At 45.9% G+C, this 19,712-nt stretch overlaps 1 protein-coding gene and 1 non-coding gene across 3 annotated transcripts in view; one reads left to right on the forward strand and one right to left on the reverse strand.

The window, feature by feature from the left end:
- The window catches only part of LOC140408560 (tolloid-like protein 1), a 537,833-nt gene that overhangs the window by 479,423 nt on the left and 38,698 nt on the right, over positions 1-19,712 (reverse strand). The window lies entirely within an intron of this gene.
- LOC140409685 (U2 spliceosomal RNA) lies at positions 650-835 on the forward strand. Its single transcript, XR_011940478.1, has one exon. It is a non-coding gene; the product is annotated as a U2 spliceosomal RNA (small nuclear RNA).

Raw genomic sequence — 19,712 nt, forward strand, 5'->3', positions numbered from 1 at the left:
TTGTGAACAGCCTCAAATGAATGAAGTGATTTTAAAACTATCCAGTTGAGGTTCCTCCAATGGCTCAGCAAGTCCATCCAATGAATAGCTCAACTGTACAGATTATAAAGGGATGAATTTGCTGATTTCAGTCAGGTTGAAAATTGGACCCACTGCACTTAGGTTAGAGAGGAGAAAACTCATAATCATCAACGAGTAGCTCTGCTCTGAAGTTCATGGATGAGTTGACGTCATGCAAGGGCACAGTTAAGTTTAGTCATGATTCTTTTCAATCACATATGACTTGTACACCATGTTTATACTCTCAGCCTTTCAATGAGTTCAGAACTTAAATTGATATATTTGTTTCAATTAGCATTATTGGTTCTCAATGTAGCAGCTCCATAGTTGTAATTATTAATGTTATGCTTCATACATCAGTTGTTTTATTTTAAATCAATATACTGGAAGGAGAACGAACAATCCAGACAGAAGCAGACAAATGTACAACACAGAATTTCTACAAATTTTCTGATCTCAAACAGTGGAAGAGGATTTAGATCACAGATTTTGAGAGGAGCATGTTGTTCTGTTTTCACAATAAAATGTTCATACTGAACCAGTTTGTGCGACCCATACAATGAATTCAGGAGATAAAATTTGAATCATCATCGCTTCTCGGCCTTTTGGCTAAGATCAAGTGTAGTAGCCTTCTGGCTCAGATCTGGTGTGTCTCTCTTGTGGGGACCATGAATTGGATTCAGTTTGGGTTGGTTTTTGGAGCGGGCGGGGAGCTGGATTGGGGGTTTGCCCCTGACCATACTCCTGAGCCCTGGCTTTGTAGCTCAGAAAAAGTTTTTTTTTTTTTTAAATTTGAATCATTTCAGGATACTGTTTGAAGTATGTTGCAGATATTGGGCAGAATTTAACAGACAGCAGTGGATGTCACAGACTTTCTTCGGGATTTTGAACCAGATCATGTAGTGACTCAAAATTCCATTTCAGTGCAGAACCAGATACAGGTGATCTGGAACTTATGCATACAGGGCAAGCCAATCCTTGGTGAGGTGTGCAAAATCTGAACAAAGAAGTGTAAATCAGAATGGCCAATTCAAGGTCAAATTTCTCCAGGAAGAAAAATAAATAGTGAATGGGGAAAAAAGGTGGGATGAGAAAAAGGGAGCTAAAAGTGACAGAAATAGACTTTAAAAAAAATCTCTCTTCATAACTAAAATCTGAAGGAATGAGACTCTGCAGGTCCAACAGTTAATTTTCAATGCAAGAGAGGTTGCTTTGTGCTTATCACACCATTAAATTTATACATACACAGGAATGGATAAACCCTGATATGTTTAACTGGTATAGATCAGGCAAATAAATTCACAACATTCTGAAGGAGTCTGAAGAAGTCATACAGACTCAAAACTTTAACTTTTTCACTCTCCATAGGCAGCACGGTGGTGCAGTGGTTAGCACTGCTGCCTCATGGCACCAAGGACCCAGGTTTGATCCCAACCACGGGTCACTGGCGGTGTGGAGTTTGCACGTTCTCCCCGTATCTGCTTGGGTCTCACCCCACAACCCAAAGATGTGCAGGGTAGGTGGATTGGCCACACTAAATTGCCCCTTAATTGGGAAAAAAAGAATTGGGCACTTTAAATTAAAATAAAACGGTTTCTCTCTCCAAATGCTGCCAGACGGGCTGAGTCTTATCAGCATTTTCTGTTTTGACTTCACAATGTTCCATGTGTTTTAATACTGACTCCCTGTTAGATATTGTTATCGTGAAGCTTCTGAGGAGCAGTGCAATTTGGAGGGCAGCTGCCCGATTTCCCAGTTTAACTACGCATTTCCGATCACTAGAAGTTGGTTGCTGATTTATATTTTAATAATGATGGGTGCTGATGGCTTCACTGTTAACTTTTACCACAAAATCTGGGCTAACACTTTTGATTCAAAAATTTAATAAATTCAAAATTTGCACTGCTATAAAAAAATAGCTTAAAATTCTGATTTCCAATATCCATCATCAGTAAACGGTAGTCACATATAGTTACATTCCACATGGTTTTAAATCAAGTCTGAAATAACCTTCACACCATAATGTCAGTGAGAGTTAATTTCCCACGATAAACTGAGGAAAATGGCCTATTCATTTCTCTGTGGGCCACTTAAGACTGACTCATTTCAAGTACTTCTTTGAAGATAAGTACTGAATCCAATTATCTAGGTTATTATCTATGCAGTTTGAAGGAGGTATAAATGTGTTTACAAGTTAGTCGAGTATACCAAGAGAAAAGAGTCATTGGAGCTTAAAGCTTTTAACTGAAGGCTCCCCATCAATTCCCGATGACATTAACACCAATCAACAGCTGACATTGAAGTTTTTAGATGGACTCATTAAAAAGTTATTTTTGGTTAATTAAGTTCAGGTCCAAAAACTTGCATCAGCATCACTTTGAAAAAAAGTCAGAAAATAAAGCATCAGTGTACAAATGAAATGTTCTTACAAGGGCACCATCAAAATGGTCAGCTTGGATAATTGTGCACATTGCTTCAACATTTCACATTCCAATCAAGTTTTCCCTGCTGCTGAAAAAACACACCATGTCAAAGCTTTTCATCTTGCGCACACCAGGACACTTCACAAGAATAACGATATATTATCAAAAGTCCAGCTTTCTGTCTTTCTGCATCCCATTTGTCCTCTTCACACTCAAATGCTTTATCCAAATTAGCACCACACTTAACAACCAATTAGTACTGCAACTGATAGACAATATAAAAGGTATGTTTGAAAGATAATTCCACTGGGAGAGCAGTTAAATAAAATGCCACCAATTTTATTTCACTTGAGAGGACAGCTAATGATTTAAATGTAACACAAATGCAATTTATAAATTGTGCATATCCGCTGTGCATATCCGCTGTGTACATGTGGAAGAATTTTTTAAAATTCGAACCTTTATAAAAGGCAACAATATAATACACAGATGAAAATGAGTTTGCTTAAATTTCAGGAGTACCTTACTTTACTAGCTAATAGACAGTGATGAATAGGACGTGCCCAGACTGATTGCATTACTATTAAACAACACATACATCAGAATAACATCTGCCCTATTTACACTGGGGTAGGTTTGACAACTGAACTGCATTTTCTGACTCTTCTTTTAAAATAAATTTAGAGTCCCCAATTATTTTTTTTTCCAATTAAAGGGCAATTTAACGTGGCCAATCCACCTACCCCTCCACATCTTTTGGGTTGTGGGGGTGAAACCCATGCAGACAGAGGAGAATGTGCAAACTCCACACAGACCGTGACCCGGGGCCGGGATTTGAACTCGGGTCCTCAGCGCCATAGGCAGCAGTGCTGACCACTGTGCCACCCCCTTATTATGACTCTTGAGCATCCTTATTTTCATCACTCCACCAATTCACCACTATGCTTTCAATTGCTTAGATCCTAAACTCTGGTATTACCTACATAAACCCCTCCATCTCCCTCTCTTCTTGAAGGCATTTCTTAAAACATCTTTGACCATGCTGTTCTATTATCTCCCTACATGGCTCAGTGTAAAGTGCGTTAGTATGTTTCTCTACATTCAAGGCCCAATATAAATGCATGTCATTTTTGTTTTTGTAAGTGCCTGGTTTGCTCATGTTCAGCTGCTCAAAATTTGAGAAAACATTTTTAATAACAGAATTTTTGCAATCTGTCAGTGGATCTTCTCCAAAGTCAGGAGAATATTCACATAGGCCAGTGGTGTCAAACGTGCAGGTCAGAATCAAAACATATGTGGGTCAATTAAATTTGCAGATCTGGTGCATTTTCCATTAATGAAGACTTTCACTATCATTATCAAGCAAGTTTCATCATCTCTCATGATGGTTTGTGACAGGATGCATCCCTAATGATAGAATTGTACAATAAACTCATGGGGAGATTGGAAGTTTTGTACTGCCTTAAGAGCCAATGTACTTTTCGTGCAAGGTAACCAGCCTCCACACAATTCACTTAGAGCCAAGAGGCAGAGGCTGTTTGGAGTGCATAATCTCCTCACATGTTTACAAATGCTTTTAATGAGAATAAGGTGAACAATTTGCTCATTTTCTTTAAAAACAACATGGTTTGTTAAATCAGTGACAACATACACACTCAAATATCATTAGGGTCTAATCTCGTGCTACTCGCAAAGTAAGAATAAGATTAATGACTTAAAAATGTTTACTTCTAGATGTTTAAACAGATTAGTTTACTCATCCTTTTAGCAAGGTTGATAACTGAATAATGTTTGTAATGCATTCAGAAAGCACATTTCGTTGAGCTCAATGACAATTTAAAATTTAAAAAAAAATAAATTTAGAGCACCTAATTACTTTTTTTTTTCAATTAAGGCAATTTAGCATGGCCAATTCAGCTACCCTGCACATCTTTTTGGATTGTGGGGGTGAGACCCACGCAGACATGGGGAGAATGTGCAAACTACACATAGACAGAACACATACACATAGAAACTTACAAGATAATGAATGGCTTAGATAAGGTGGATGTAGGGAAGTTGTTTCCATTAGCAGGGGAGACTAGGACCCGGGGGCACAGCCTTAGAATAAAAGCGAGTCACTTTAAAACAGAGATGAGGAGAAATTTCTTCAGCCAGAGAGTGGTGGGTCTGTGGAATTCATTGCCACAGAGGGCGGTGGAGGCCGGGACGTTGAGTGTCTTTAAGACAGAAGTTGATAAATTCTTGATTTCTCGAGGAATTAAGGGCTATGGAGAGAGAGCGGGTAAATGGAGTTGAAATCAGCCATGATTGAATGGCGGAGTGGACTCAATGGGCCGAATGGCCTTACTTCCGCTCCTATGTCTTATGGTCTTATGGACAGTGATCCGGGGCTGGGATCGAATTCGGGTCCTCGACGCTGTGAGGCAGCAATGCTAACTATTGCGCCATCTTGCTTCCCTCTCAATCACAAATAAAGCAAGTGAGAATTCAAACTTTTAAGTCTGATAAGATGCATTGTCTTACATCTATCCTCACCAGTGAAATATAATTAGGTTGAGCATAGGCCCTGCCCACTGGTGGGCTGCTCCGGTCATGCTGAAGTCAATGGACTTTTGGATAACTTGCCCCATCCGCCATGGCGGCGCCATAAAATACCAGCCATAGCGCCTTTAACATTGTCAAAGCACCCCAAAGTGCTTCATTGAAGAAGTGTAGTAGGGACTGGCAAAAATGATAGTTGAAGAGGCCCAGTGGCTAGCACTGCTGTGTCACAGTGCCAGAGACCCAGATTCAATTCCAGCCTTGGGTGACTGTCTGTGTGGAGTTTTCACATTCTCTCTGTGTCTGCATGGGTTTCCTCCGGGTGCTCCGGTTTTCTCCCACCAAAGATGTGCAGATTAGGTGGATTGGCCATGTTAAATTGCCCCTTAGTGTCCAAAGATGTGCAGGTTCGATGGTGTTATGGGGATAGGGTGAGGGAGTGGACCGAGGTAGGGTGCTCTTTCAGAGGGTCAGTGCAGACCCGATGCACTGAATGGCCTCCTTCTGCACTGTAAGGATTCTATGATTCTATGGTTCTACTAAAACTCAGGGGAGAGGCGCAAGTGGCATATAGAAATGGAATTCCAACTTGTGGGGGGAAAAGCATCTAAAGGCTGGGCCATTTAGAGTTGAGATTAGAAGAAGCAAAGGAAGTCAGAGTTTGAGGAGCAGAAGGCAGTTTCTAGTGTAAATGACTGGCGAAAGGTGAATAATAAAAAGGGAATAGCCATTTGTAGACAAGAATAATGTTTTCTACTCACTGCATTAAGGAAGGATGAGTTAATGAAGATAAGCAAGGTCATAAGTTATACAGCATCCCCGAATTGTGGAGCTGGTCTGCGCGATGGCATAGTTGTGTGCATGTGGGGTTTCTTCTGCGGGATCGGTTTCAGTGCTACTCTCCCTCGTTCGCAGGGACATGCCAGGCACGGTCCCGGCGAATCAGCCGGAGGTGCAGTCATTCGCGGCGTGTAGCCCGTGGGTTATCATTAAGTGGCCTAATTAACGTTAGATACTGGTGCAGGCTTCGCTGGGTCGGCTGTCAGGGAACACCTGGCATTTCCCGCTCGGTGCCGCACTTGGTGCGAATTTGGTTAGATTGCGCCCTATATTTAAAATGTTACATCATCGCCTCAGACGTAACAGACTATTAACTTAACTATGTTTGGTGCCTGAAACTGACGACAGCATTCCAATTGGCCAAATTCTCTGACCAGAAAATTAAACTTTCAATGATCAGACTCTGATTATTCACTACCCTTAAAAGGGGCATACCTTATCATCACTGTAAACACACTGAGTTGGATGTGATTTTTAATTAGCATTCGTGATTTGATCATTTGCAGCATATTCACCAGCTGTGGTATACTCTAAAAGATTGGACAGCCCTGCTGTGAGGTAAATGCACCATTAAATTATAATGCATATGAAGGTTAAGGCTGCATATGTTGCAATCTACATTTGAGCATTTCACTGGCAATAAATTGACAGATTACTTAAGAAGCGCAAGTTACTTTTTTGGATCCTGAAATAATATAAACTAAAGGGGACTGCCACTTATTAATACAAGGAAAGGTACGGACAAAAGTCCACAAGCTTATGTTCCAATGGAAATAAAATTTGACTTGCTCTATATTGGGCAGGTTATCCACTCTTTCAGATTACCATGCAGACAGTGAAGGTCAAATTGTACTTTTGAATGTTTAAAGTAGGTGCAGCTGCATTGCTTCAATCAGCCCAAATTCAATTGCTCAATGAAGAATGTACCAGATGTGGTAAATAAATTTGGTAGATAAATAAATTATTTATTCCACAGTCCCAACTGCTCAACAACAATATCATTTTTTAAGTTCAACCCTGAAGTTTACGTTATCACTACCAGGTTAGTTCCCATTCCATACTGCTGATACTCTCTCAATATCTCAAACGAATGGACATCCACTGGAACCAAAATTACCTTGATCAAAATGGTTTCTAAACTGCTTCAGGGCCCCACTGGGTCATTATGCGGCAGATGGGGGAAACCTGAAATTGAAGGAACGGGATTCTCTCTGGGTTCCCACTCACTCGGATTTGCAGCGATTTCACACTGGCACAGGCAAGGCCTCGGATGGGATGTCTGTCCTTTCCCTAACTGAGGCCCTTAAGAAGCCAACTCCGCTTCACTTCTTAGACTGGCAGAAGGATTTACCTGGCATTGAGGGAGCTCATAAATCAATGGATGTTTTTGTGGGGTGCTCCAGCAGAAGCCCCTTCCCCAAAACTAAAGGTTTGGTGGCCTCTGGACCTCCCTCCTCCCCTCCGTCCTCTCACCTGACACCGCAGTCACCCCTTTATGCCCCCACAGGCCTTCCCTACCCTCCCCACCTTTGGGACTCCTTAAACCTATCACAGAATCCCTACAATGCAGAAGGAGGCCATTCAGCCCATCAAGTCTGAACCGACCCTTCAAATGAGCACTCTGCCCATTTACAAGTGTCTACCCCTACCTATCCCCGTACTCCCATAATCTAACCTGCATACCCCTGGCCATTAAGGGGCAATTTAGTAAGATCAATCCACCTAACCTGCACATCTTTGGACTGTGGGAGGAAACCGGAGCACCCGGAGGAAATCCACGCAGACATGGGGAGAACATACAAACTCCATGCAGACAGTCACCTGAGGCTGGAATTGAACCCGGGATCCTGGGGCTGTGAGGCAGCAGTGCTAACCACTGTGCCGCCCCTGGGATCCTGCGACTTAGGCTCAGGCATTTTCCTTCAGTTCATCTTCGCGCCACTGTAGTTCTTGTCACTTCAAGGACCAGAGAGCCTCCGGCCTCTCGGATTGGCCAGCAGCTCTCTAACGCAGGACTTCTTCCTGGGTGAGGGGCAGAAGTCCTGCCTTCAGCTACTCAAGCATGAAATGGCTGCGGGGCACTTGGAGGCACTGTGAGGCAGGAAGGGAGATGCCCCCCCCCCCCACCCCCCATCCCTACCTGAAACATTTGTGCCCAAAATAATATTAAAATTCAACCAACTTGTCTGGAATAGAGTCACCAGATCAGGTAAACATGAGAATTTCCTTTCCAGAAAGATGATTCAAGTGCATGCAAAGCTGGTGAATTGGCCCAACTAATCTATGCTCGTTATACTCCACATGATCTTTTCAACCTTTCCTTTTAAATCAAGGGGGAGACAATTTCATTTTGCATTGTGGGCCCATCTGATATCTTGGCCTGAGTTATATTTAGCAAAAACTATTAAAGTAGAAATAGGTAAAGAGAAACCATATTGATATTTACTTAAGTTTTTAAATGGTTTTTTGCCATTTAGTATTTTTATTCTGATTATTATATTATTATTCTGAATTGATGCCAGCATAGTAATATATTCAATTCATGTCCATGGCTGGTGAGGCTGGCTTAAATTGCTGGAACATGGACAATCTCAAAACTATAAGCATGCTTACTGTTATGTACTTTTTTGACAATTAGTTGCTTTGTTTTATTAAGCATGTGCATTGGAACGTAACCTTGAGGTTGGTTTGCTGGCAGGCAACAAGTATTACGTTTAAGCTAGCAAAAAATGTCTATTGAATAATCACGTGTTTTTGTTGGAATTCAATTTTTTTGAATGAGGTTCAACATAGCATGGGTGGCATTTGCTTTGCAAGGAATCACAAGCAAAGGTTTGATTTTGGGCCCGTACATTTTACTAGATTGGAATGGAAACTTTGGTTCAACCAGTAACCCTTGGCAGAGATCTCTGTGGGTCAGTGATGAGTGGCTTAAAATCCTAATATTGGGAAAGCAATGTCATACTTTCTCACTTTATAGAGGCTGGATCATATAATCCAGTGTTTTTCAAATTTATTTTCTTGGGACCCACTTTTCCCAACCGGCCGAACTTTGCAACCCACGCCGGCTGGCCTTCGCGACATACGCAATGCTCGCTTACACTTAATGCGAAAGGGGAGCCTGATTGGTCCGCACAATCTCACTTGAATCAAGTTCAAAGGAGGAGAGGGCAATGCACATAGCTGATGCAGACTTCACCCAGTTCCTCTGTGCTGTCTTCAGCTTTGTGAAAATGGAAAACCCAACTTCATAGACGTAGGTCGTCGTGAAGGGCAATAGTAGCAAAATGCTCATCTCACTCAGCACTGGATACTTCTGGGAGATGCTATTCCAGAATGCTGACAGCCTCATGGGCTTTTGGCGTAATTTTAATGTGGCATCACAGATCAGGTATAGCAGCGTTGTCTTTTCATTTGGCGTCAGCTGTAAGTTAATAACTGACTCTAGCATCTCAACCCCAAAAGGAACCTTTCACCGACCACTTGGCTTTCAAAATATTTCCCTACATGTAACACATGGGCTTTGTGTTGTTATTTACTTTGGCACAATTGACAAAACCATACCTCAAGAAATCATCTTTACGCTGCTTCATTCCTGAATTAAGTTTCTTCTTTGTAGGTAGTTAACCAGAAGCCCTGGAGCTCTGTACAGAGCTAACACTAGCACCACTTTGTCCTGCCCTGGACTCTCCTGTGCAGCTCTCACCAGCAGATTCTGTTGTGAGATCCTGTCCAGTAGGTACACTGCCTATTTGTGCCTCTGGCCACCTCTTACTTGTAAGAAAACCATTCATCTTCACAGCCCTCTTACCTTTCTTGCCAGCATCTAGAAAATGGAAACAGCACTCCTCCGTGATTTGGTGCCAAAAGTACGTAAAAAGAGGACACTTAACGTCAAGTGTACGTACAGGGTGCGAGATTTGCTCGCTGCTGCTGCTTCTGGCTCGAAGACGGTACACAGCATCATTTCTTTTCACTTAAAAGGTGGCAGCAGCTGCCATTCTCTTTTTTTTAAACTCAAAGTACCCAATTCTTTTTCTTTCCAATTAAGGGGCAATCTAGCATGGCCAATTCACCCACCCTGCACATCTTTGGGTTGTGGGGGTGAGACCCACGCAAACAAGGGGTGAATGTGCAAACTCCACACGGACAGTAACCCAGGGACCGGGAACGAACAGGGGTCCTCAGCGCAGTGCGGCAGTACTAACCACTGTGCCGCCATGCCGTCCTAGCTGCCATTCTCAATTTAAAAGCCAGTCACGATGGTTGGGTGCTTTTCCCATGATCAGGACCACCATAGGAACAGCATGACCGATCACTCCGCTACACCCCAAAACACACCTGCAACCTGGAAAACCCTGATATAATCTATTTGAAGGAGCTGATTATAGATTGATTCAGCACAGAAACTGGACATTCATCCCATCAGGTCTGTGCCAGCTCTTCGAAGAATTAGTCCCACGCATTTGTTGATTTCCATAGTCCTGCTAAGTTTTATCCTTATTTATCGAATCTTCTTTTTTAAGTTACGAAGGAATTGGTTCTACCACATTTTCAGGCAATGCATTTCAGATCATAACAATTTGCATTGTGAAAACAAAATTCATCTCATCTCCACTCTTATTCACTTGTCAATTTCCTGGTAATGATGGTTGGCTTGGGGTTGTGGCAGAGACTATTGGAAACTGTGGGTTTGATACATTCAGATCAGCCATGAGCTTATTGAAATGGCAGAATAGCCAAATGGCCTACTTCTCATATTTTTGTCCTCATATTTTTGTATGTACTAATGTACTGTAAATCAGGCCCCACTGGTTATGATACTTCTACCATTGGAAAGTTTCTTATTCTTTAACCTATCAAAGCCCTTTATATAATTTTGAGCATGCCCAACAAATCTTCCTTTAATCATCTAACTAATCAATTTCTGTTGTCTCTCCACATAACTGAAGTATATTATCCCTGGCACAAAAGCAAAACACTGCAGATACTGCAAACCGAAAATAAAAGCAGAAAATGCTAAAAATGCTCAGTGGGGCAGCACGGTGGCGCAGTGGGTTAGCACTGCAGCCTCATGGCGCTGAGGTCCCAGGTTTGATCCCGGCTCTGGGTCACTGTCCGTGTGGAGTTTGCACATTCTCCCCGTGTTTGCGTGGGTTTTGCCCCCACAGCCCAAAGATGTGCAGGGTAGGTGGATTGAACACGCTAAATTCCCCTTAATTGGAAAAATGAATTGGGCACCCTTCTTGTACACTTAAACTGACCAAAGGAAATCTATGATCATTTTCTAAATCAGTAGCCTCATTGACTGCCTGTGTTTGGGCTCAAGGAGTCCTAGGGCCAATATCAGTGGCTTTGTTTCAACCCAACTTTGCTCTGAAGAAGTCATTCAAAACCTCTGCTTCTCTCGCCACAGATGCTGCCTGAACTGTTATTTTTTTTGTTTACAGCATTTTCTGTTTTTATTTCAGATTTCCAGCATTCACAGTATTTTGCTTTTATTTCAACCTAACTTGTTGTGTCTACTTTCCCGGCCCCATTGATTGGTAACTAGTCGACTAACGTAAACTCCACTGCTTTAAAATTCATTGATGAGATTGTCAATTCCAAAGATCAAGATACAGGTAGGTTGTAGCCTCAGCGCACCAGCCTTAGTCAGAACGAAGGCTTGCAACCCCACTCAGGGCCCCTGACTGAAACTGTTCTATGGGTCTTGTGTTTGAAAGTCCTGTTATGTTCCTTTCTCCCTCATGTGTACAATAACCCTCTCTTTAAACGAATCAGTGCTCTCTCCTTTGACTAATTCATTTGGCAGCAGCTTTCACATTCTCCCCATTCTGTAGAATATAAAGTATTTATATTTCCTGGTAGTAGCCTACAAGTGATCAGACTTATTAAATTCACGTACCATAGTGGGACTTGAATTCATAATGTTTACTGGTCTAATCACTACCTTTCTGCAATATATTGCAATAACATTTTTAGCACAAAACTGACAATGCTTCAATTCCATCCTGTTGTACATCTGACACCACTAAGCTGCGTAAAACGAGCAAAATAACATTTCAATTTAATTAGAGGTTAATGTTTTACTCATTTTGTCACACCAAGTGGATAAACTGAGATCCTTCACATTTCAGCAGCAATTTGAGATCACCTCCTGGAGGTGGTCTGACCAACTGGAGGTGGCCTCACCACAAAATCTTCATTACTGTCCTCAAATAGGGACAGCACAGTGGTGCAGTGGGTTAGCCCTGTTGCCTCATGATGCCGAGGTCCCAGGTTCGATCCCGGTCCTGGGACACTGTCCATGTGGACTTTGCACATTCTCCCCGTGTTTGCGTGGTTTTCGCCTCCACAACCCAAAAAGATGTGCAGGCCAGGTGGATTGGCCACTCTAAATTGCTCCTTAATTGGAAAAAATGAATTGGGCACTCTAGATTTATTTTAAAAAAGAAAATTACTGTCCTCAAATGCAATGGGTAAAGTACTCTTCCTCTGAGGACATGACTCTCTTCCTCTGAGGACATGACTCTATCTGCAAAAAGCAGACAGAACCTTAAAACAACAATTCCGTACAAAGACAAATAAGCTAGATAATTAAAACTTGGATAGGTTGGTAAGGTTCTCACATTGTCCCCATTCCATTCCATTGCATGACACCATCAGTGGCAAAACATTTTACTTGATTGTCACTATGGCACAAGATAAGGCATCAACTGAGATGAATACAGGACCTGAAATCAGCAGAGAAGACAACACAATCTTCTTCTGGCATCCAGATCTGAGCATTATGAAATATAGCATTTTGCAATAACAAAACAAGTGGCCAAATTGAATTAAATTGGCAAGGCTTAAACCATTGATTACAAATGAGCATTAAATCTGACTCAGTAGTGTCTGGAAATAAATCTGGATGTCACTCTCCAGGCAAGGTCCAGGTGCACATATTTACTATTATTTTTTAATAAATTTAGAGTACACAATTCTTTTTTTTTTTCAATTAAGGGGCAATTTAGCATAGCCAATCCACCGAACCCACACATCTTTGGGTTGTGAGGGTGAGGCGCATGCAGACACGGGGAGAATCTGCAAACTCCACACGGACAGTGATCCAGGGCCAGGATCGAATCTGGGACCTCAGCGCCGCGAGGCAGCAGTGCTAACCACTATGCCACTCTGCTGCACAGGCACAAATATTTAAATGAGCCATTAGACTAATCCAGCAGCATCAACAGCGAGGCCATAACCGAGCGTCATTTGGTACGGCTTCACAAAGTCACAAACCAGTCATGATGGCACCTCGGGGACGGGGGTCTTGTTGGGAGGTTGAGGCACTGAGTGGTCAGGGACATGGCAGGGTGGTACCCTGGCTCTCTCCCTGTCATTGGGGCACCTTTGCACTGCCAGCCTGATAGCTTGGTACTGCAAACCTGGCACCCTGGCACTGCCAGGCTAATAGGGCACTGCCAGGGTGCGAGGCCTGGAGGGGTGCCTTATTGTAGGTGATGGGGGGGGGGGGCTTGAAGACCCCGGTAAGTCGGTTGAAGTGAGGGGGCATCAAAGGGGGTCAAAAGCTCGGAGCTGCCTTTAAAAATGGCATCCTGATCTGCAAGTAGTCTTCCAAGGAAATCACTTAAAAAGAGTGGCCTCAACAGGGATTTCTCGGCGAGGGCAAAAATAATGGCAAAGTGCTGTTGAATAACAAGGTCTTTTTTGGCACTGCAGGCACCAAGAAACACCACAGTAAACGCACCATTCAGCAGACTTTAACTCGAGTCTGTTGAATCATGCCTATAGTGGGTGGATTTCTCCCAAACAATTACAATGTCATTTCAGGTGGGAAATCCAGTGTGAATCATGCCAGCTGTTCAGGAGCGACTCCCATCACAGCCCACCCAGACTTAGTCATTTTTGTGGAGCCAGGGGTAAAACCTACAAAGAGTGATGTGTGGGACCTGAAGACACAGGCAAGCCAAGCTTCACAGGGATCGGAGCACCCTTTTTTTTTTAAAGAAAATATTCTATTGAAGCATTTGTAATTTTCACAGTTTACACTTTAACATTCCTTAAACAACCGCGCGGGCCGGCGCACACAAAAAACCTAAAAACAACGTCACCAAGTGCTCCCGCCCTATTTCCTAATTACCCGTGTACTAAGGTCCCTGTCTTTGTCTAACATTGCCATGCCTCCCATTTTCTTCCTCCCCCTCCCTTTCCCCTCCCACCCACTTACTGCCGACGTTCAATTTTCCTTGAAGAAGTCGATGATCGGCTGGCATCTCCGGGCAAACCCCTGAGTTGATCCTCTCAAGGCGAACTTGATCTTTTCCAGACTGAGAAACCCTGCAGTATCGCTGACCCACACTCCTGACTTCGGGGGCTCTGAGTCTCTCCATCCCAGCAACATCCGTCTCCGGGCCACCAGGGAGGAGAAGGCCAGAACATCGGCCTCCCTCCCCCCCTTGGCCCCCAGATCTTCCAGTACCCCAAATATTGCTAATCCTGGACTCGGAGTCATCCTCCCTTCCAGGACCTCTGACATAATGGACGGGATTCTCCGACCCCCCTGCCGGGTTGGAGAATCCCCGGGGGGTGGCGTGAATCCTGCCCTGCGCCTCCGACGCCGGCTGCTGTATTCACCGGCGCCGGTTTTTGGGCGGGGATCATGTTGGCAGTGGCCTCCCCGGCAATTCTCCAGGCCTCGATGGGCCGAAGACCCGTCGGTTACTGGCCAGTCCCGCTGGCGTGGATTGGACATGGTCCCATATGGCGGGACCTGGCAGGTAAGTTTAAAAAAAAAATTTAGAGTACCCAATTAATTTCCCCCCAATTAAGGGGCAATTTAGTCTGTTCAATCCACCTACCTTGCACATCTTTGGATTGTGGCGGCGAAACCCACGGAAACACGGGGAGAATGTGCAAACTCCACACAGACAGTGACCCAGAGTTGGGATCTCTGGGACCTCGGCGCCGTATGGCAGCAGTGCTAACCCACTGCGCCACCGTGCTGCCCCCTGGCAGGTAAGTTGGCTGGTGTGGTCCTCCTGGGGGGGGGGGCGGCGGATCCGTCCCCGGGCGGGCCTCCACGGTGGCCTGGCCCGCGATCGGGGCCCACCGATCTGCAGACAGGCCTGTGCCATGGGGGCACTTCTTCCTTCCGTGCCGGCCCCTGTAGGCTCCGCCATGGCCGGAGCGGAGAAGACACCTCCCTGCGCATATGCCAGAATACGCCGGCCGGTCTGCGCATGTGCTGAACCATGCTGGCAGTTCTGCGCATGCGCTAACTCGCGCAGTCCCTTCGGCGCCGATTGGCACGGCGCCAACCCCTCCGCCACTGGCCTAGCCCCGGAAGTGCGGAGAATTCCGCGACTTCCGGTCGTCCCAACGCCGGAGTGGTTCACGCCGATTCGGGAGAATCCTGCCTAACGTCCGCAAATCTCTGTCATAATCCCCTCAACTTCAGACACGCCCAGAACATATGTACATGATTCGCCGGGTTTCCCGCACAGCGTCCGCACCTATCCTCCACATCCTCCAAAAACCTGCTCATCGGGGCTACCGTCATGTGGGCCCTATGAACCACCTTGAACTGGATCAGGCTAAGTCTGGCACAAGACAGGGATGTATTAACTCTCTTCAAAGCCTTTTCCTTTAATTCCATTTCCAACTCTCCTCCCAGCTGCTCTTCCCACTTTCTCTTCAGCTCCCCGATAGGGACTCCTTCCCACTCCATCAACTCCTTGTATACCTCAGAGGCCCTCCCCTCCCCAACCCCCGTTTTTGACATCACCTTATCCTGTAGTCCCCTCAGGGGGAGGCGAGGAAAGCTTGGAACCTGCCTCCGGACAAAGCCCCGTACCTGTAGGTACCGAAACCCGCTCCCACCCAGCAACTCAAACTCCTCTAATGCCTCCAGGAAACCCTCCTGAATGAAGAGATCCCCAAATCTCTCAATCCCTGCCCACTGCCACCTCCTAAAGCCCCCATCCAGGCCCCCCCCCCCCCCCCCACCCCCCCAGGAACAAAACGGTGATTGTCACAGATCGATGACCACACTGACACTCCAGTCTCATGTGCTGTCTCCATTGTCCCCACACCCTCAAGGCTGCCACTATCACTGGGCTTGTGGTGTACCGAGCCGGCGAGAACGGCAGGAGCGCCTTTAATAAAGCCTTCAAATTCGTACCCTTACAGGGTGCCGCCTCTACTCGCTCCCAAACTGACCCCTCCCCCACTACCCACTTCCTGACCATCGATATGTTGGCCGCCCAGTAATAATTAATAAAACTCGGAAGGGCCAAGCCCCCTCCCCGCAGCCCAGTTCCAGGAGTGCCTTCTTCACCCTCTGGGTTTTACCAGCCCACACAAAACCCAAGATCACCGCATTCATTTTTCGAAAAAAAAGGCCTTCGCAACAAAAATCGGGAGACATTGAAAGAAAAACACAGCAGTCTCAGAAGGACTGTCATCTTCACCATCTGCACCCTCTCCGCCAGTCAGCGGGAGCATGTCCCACCTGCAGAAATCCCTTTTCATCTGATCGACCGCTTTACCCAGATTGAACTTGTGGGGCTGTCCCCAATCCTTAGCCAGCTGGATCCCCAGATACCTAAAGCTCCTCCCCACCACCTTAAAAGGTAACTCCCTCAGTCTCCTTTCCTGCCCCCGTGCCCGAATCGTAAATACCTCGCTCTTTCCCATGTTTACCTTGTAGCCTGAGAACCGCCTAAATTCTTCCAGTGCCTCAATAATTCCAGCCACACACACCCCCCCCCCCCCCCCCAACGGATCTGTGATATAAAGCAGTAAATCGGCTGCGTAGAGCGAGACCCTGTGCTCCACCCCCCCTCTCACTATCTCCCCGCCAAACATTCGATGACCTAAGGGCCATTGCCAAGGGCTCTATGGCCATGGCAAACAGTAGTGGGGAGAGCGGGCACCCCTGTCTTATCCCCCTACAGAGACTAAAATATTCTGACTGGACCCAGTTGGTTCTTACATTCGCTACCGCAGCCTGGTATAGCAACCGCACCCAATCCACAAATCCCTGCCCAAACCCATAGGTACTTCCACTCCACACTGTCAAAGGCCTTTTCTGCATCCATAGCTACTACCACCTCAACCTCACGTCCCTCCGCTGGCACCATTCTAACATTCAGGAGCCGACTAATGTTGGGCGTCAGGTGCCTGCCCTTCACAAATCCCATCTGGTCCTCCCCGATTACCTCTGGGAAACAATCGTCTATACGTGTGGCCAAGATCTTTGCCAGCAATTTAGTGTCTACTTTCAAAAGGGAAATCGGCCTCTACGATCCACAGCTCTTTGTCCCGCTTCAAGATGAGAAAGATCGTGCCAGTGATGGCGTTGGGGGGAGCATTCCCAGCTCCTTAGAGTCGGTAAAGGCCTTAACCAGGAGCGGTCCCAGTAACCCAGAAAACATTTTATAAAACTCCACTGGGTATCCAGCAGGTCCCAGGGCCTTACCCGATTGCATCGCCCCCAACCCCTCTATCACTTCCCTGAGCCCAGTTGGGCCCCCAGGCATTCCACCTTCGGGAACTCTAGCCTCTCCAGAAATTGCTTCATACCCTCCTCCCCGGCTGGGGGTCAGATTCATAGAGTCGACTATAGGGATCCACCACTACCTTCCCCCTCATATACTTTACTTTCCCAATTTCTCTCACCGCCTCCTGCTTCCTCAGTTGATGTCCTAATATCCTACTGGCTTTCTCCACATATTCGTATATTGCTCCTTTCACCCCCCCTCAACTGCCCTTCTGTATTATGTGTGGACAGGAGCCCAAATTCCATTTGGAGTCTCTGACGCTCCTTCAGGAGCTCCTCATCCAGAGATTCTGCATACCTCCTGTCCACCTGTAAGACTTCACCTACCAGCCTGTCCAACTCCACCCGTTCAGTCTTCTCCCTGTGGGCCGGAATCAAAATAAATTCCCCTCTGATAACCGGCTTTAATGCTTCCCAAACCACCCCTGCCGCAGTCTCTCCCATGTCACTGCTCTTGTATGTAGCCCCGAATGGCCCCCCCTCACCCGCCTCACAAACCTTATTCTCCGCTAACAGCCCTACATCTAACCTCCACTGTGGACGTTGGATCTTTCCTGTGCTTACCTATAGATCTACCCAGTGTGGAGTGTAGTCCAATGCCACGATTGCTGAATACTCAGTGTCCTCCATCCCCGCAAACAGTGTTTTGTCAAGTACAATAAAGTCTATCCTGGAGTATATATTGTGCACTTGGGAGTAGAATGAATACTGCTTGCTCCTTGGCCTCCCAAATCTCCATGGATCCACCCCCACCATGCGCTCCATAAACCCCGCAGTTCTTTCGCCATTGCTGATACATTTCCCGACCTGGAAGTCGACTGGTCCAGCCTCGGATCCAGAACCATATTAAAATCTCCCCCCCCCTAATCAGCCGGTGCGGGTCGAGGTACGGAACCTCCTCCTGACAAATGCGACATCATCCCCAGTTTGGGGCATATATATTGACCAACACCACTGCCATTCCCTCCAGCTTCCCACTAACTATAATACATCTATGCCCCCCCCCCCCCCACCAAGTCCTGCCTCTATCTTCCCCACCTCGGGCAGCACGGTGGCGCAAGTGGTTAGCACGGTTGCCTCACGGCACTAAGGTCCCAGGTTAGATCCCGGCTCTGGGTCACTGTCCGTGTGGAGTTTGCACATTCACCCAGTATATGCGTGGGTTTCGCCCCCATAACCCAAAAGATGTGCAGGGTAGGTGGATTGGCCACGCTAAATTGCCCCTTAATTGGAAAAAATTAATTGGATACGCTAAAAAAAAATTTTTAATTTTAAAAATAAATAAAATACCTTCCCCATCTCAAATGCCACCTGTTTAATTAACCAGGATTGCCCCCCCCCCCCTTTTTTAAAGTCCAATCTCGAATGGAACGCCGGTCCAACCCATCCCTTCTTCAGTCTGACTTGGTCTCCCAGCTTCAAGTGAGTCTCTTGCAACATGGCCACGTCCGCCTTCAGCTGTCTCAAATGTGCGAACACACGGGTTCTTTTGACCGGCCCAATCAGTCCACGAACATTCCATGTAACCAGCCTGGTCGGGGGTGGGGGGGGGGGGGGGGGGGGGGGGGGGGGGTTTACCCTACCCCCCACACCTGTCGCTCAGCCATGACCTTTCCTAGGCCAGCCCTTGGCCCACGCCCCGGACCTCACCTGGCCCGCCCCTCGGCAGCAACCGTCATCTACTCTTCCCCGCCAACCTCCTAAAAGTCCCCTCCTCATCAGCAGCCCCCCCTCCCCCCCACTACGTTAAACAATCAAACAGTCCCTCCCAAGGTTCAGGCACAGAGGCCCACCCCTCCTCCCTTAACAAAATCTTATCTATTCTAACACCTTCAAGCAGGACCAAATTGAAAAGACCGGACAAAGGAAAATGAATTATACATGTAATAACTCAAACAACTTTTCAAATATTGCAATTTAAATTACAGAGTTAAATTACAGATTTAAAGATTTTTAAAAGGGCAACACATCACTTCTAACTCAGTTCTCCACCGTCAAGGTTTAAGATCCTTGTTTGTCTATCAGGTTATTATCCTCCATGAAGTCCGCCACGTCCTCCGGCGAGCCAAAGTACAGCTCCCGACCCTCATAGGTCACTCAAAGACGGGCCAGGTAAAGCAGACCAAACTTTATTTGCTTCTCGTACAGGACCGCCTTGACTTTATTAAAAGTCGCCCTCCTCTTTGCGAGTTCTGCTCCCAAGTCTGGTACACCCGGATCTCAGAATCTTCCCACATGCACTGTTTTGTCTGCCTGGCGCACCTCATGATACGTTC

Source organism: Scyliorhinus torazame, chromosome 3 (genome assembly GCF_047496885.1).
Source record: "Scyliorhinus torazame isolate Kashiwa2021f chromosome 3, sScyTor2.1, whole genome shotgun sequence".
Taxonomy (NCBI): Eukaryota; Metazoa; Chordata; class Chondrichthyes; order Carcharhiniformes; family Scyliorhinidae; genus Scyliorhinus; species Scyliorhinus torazame.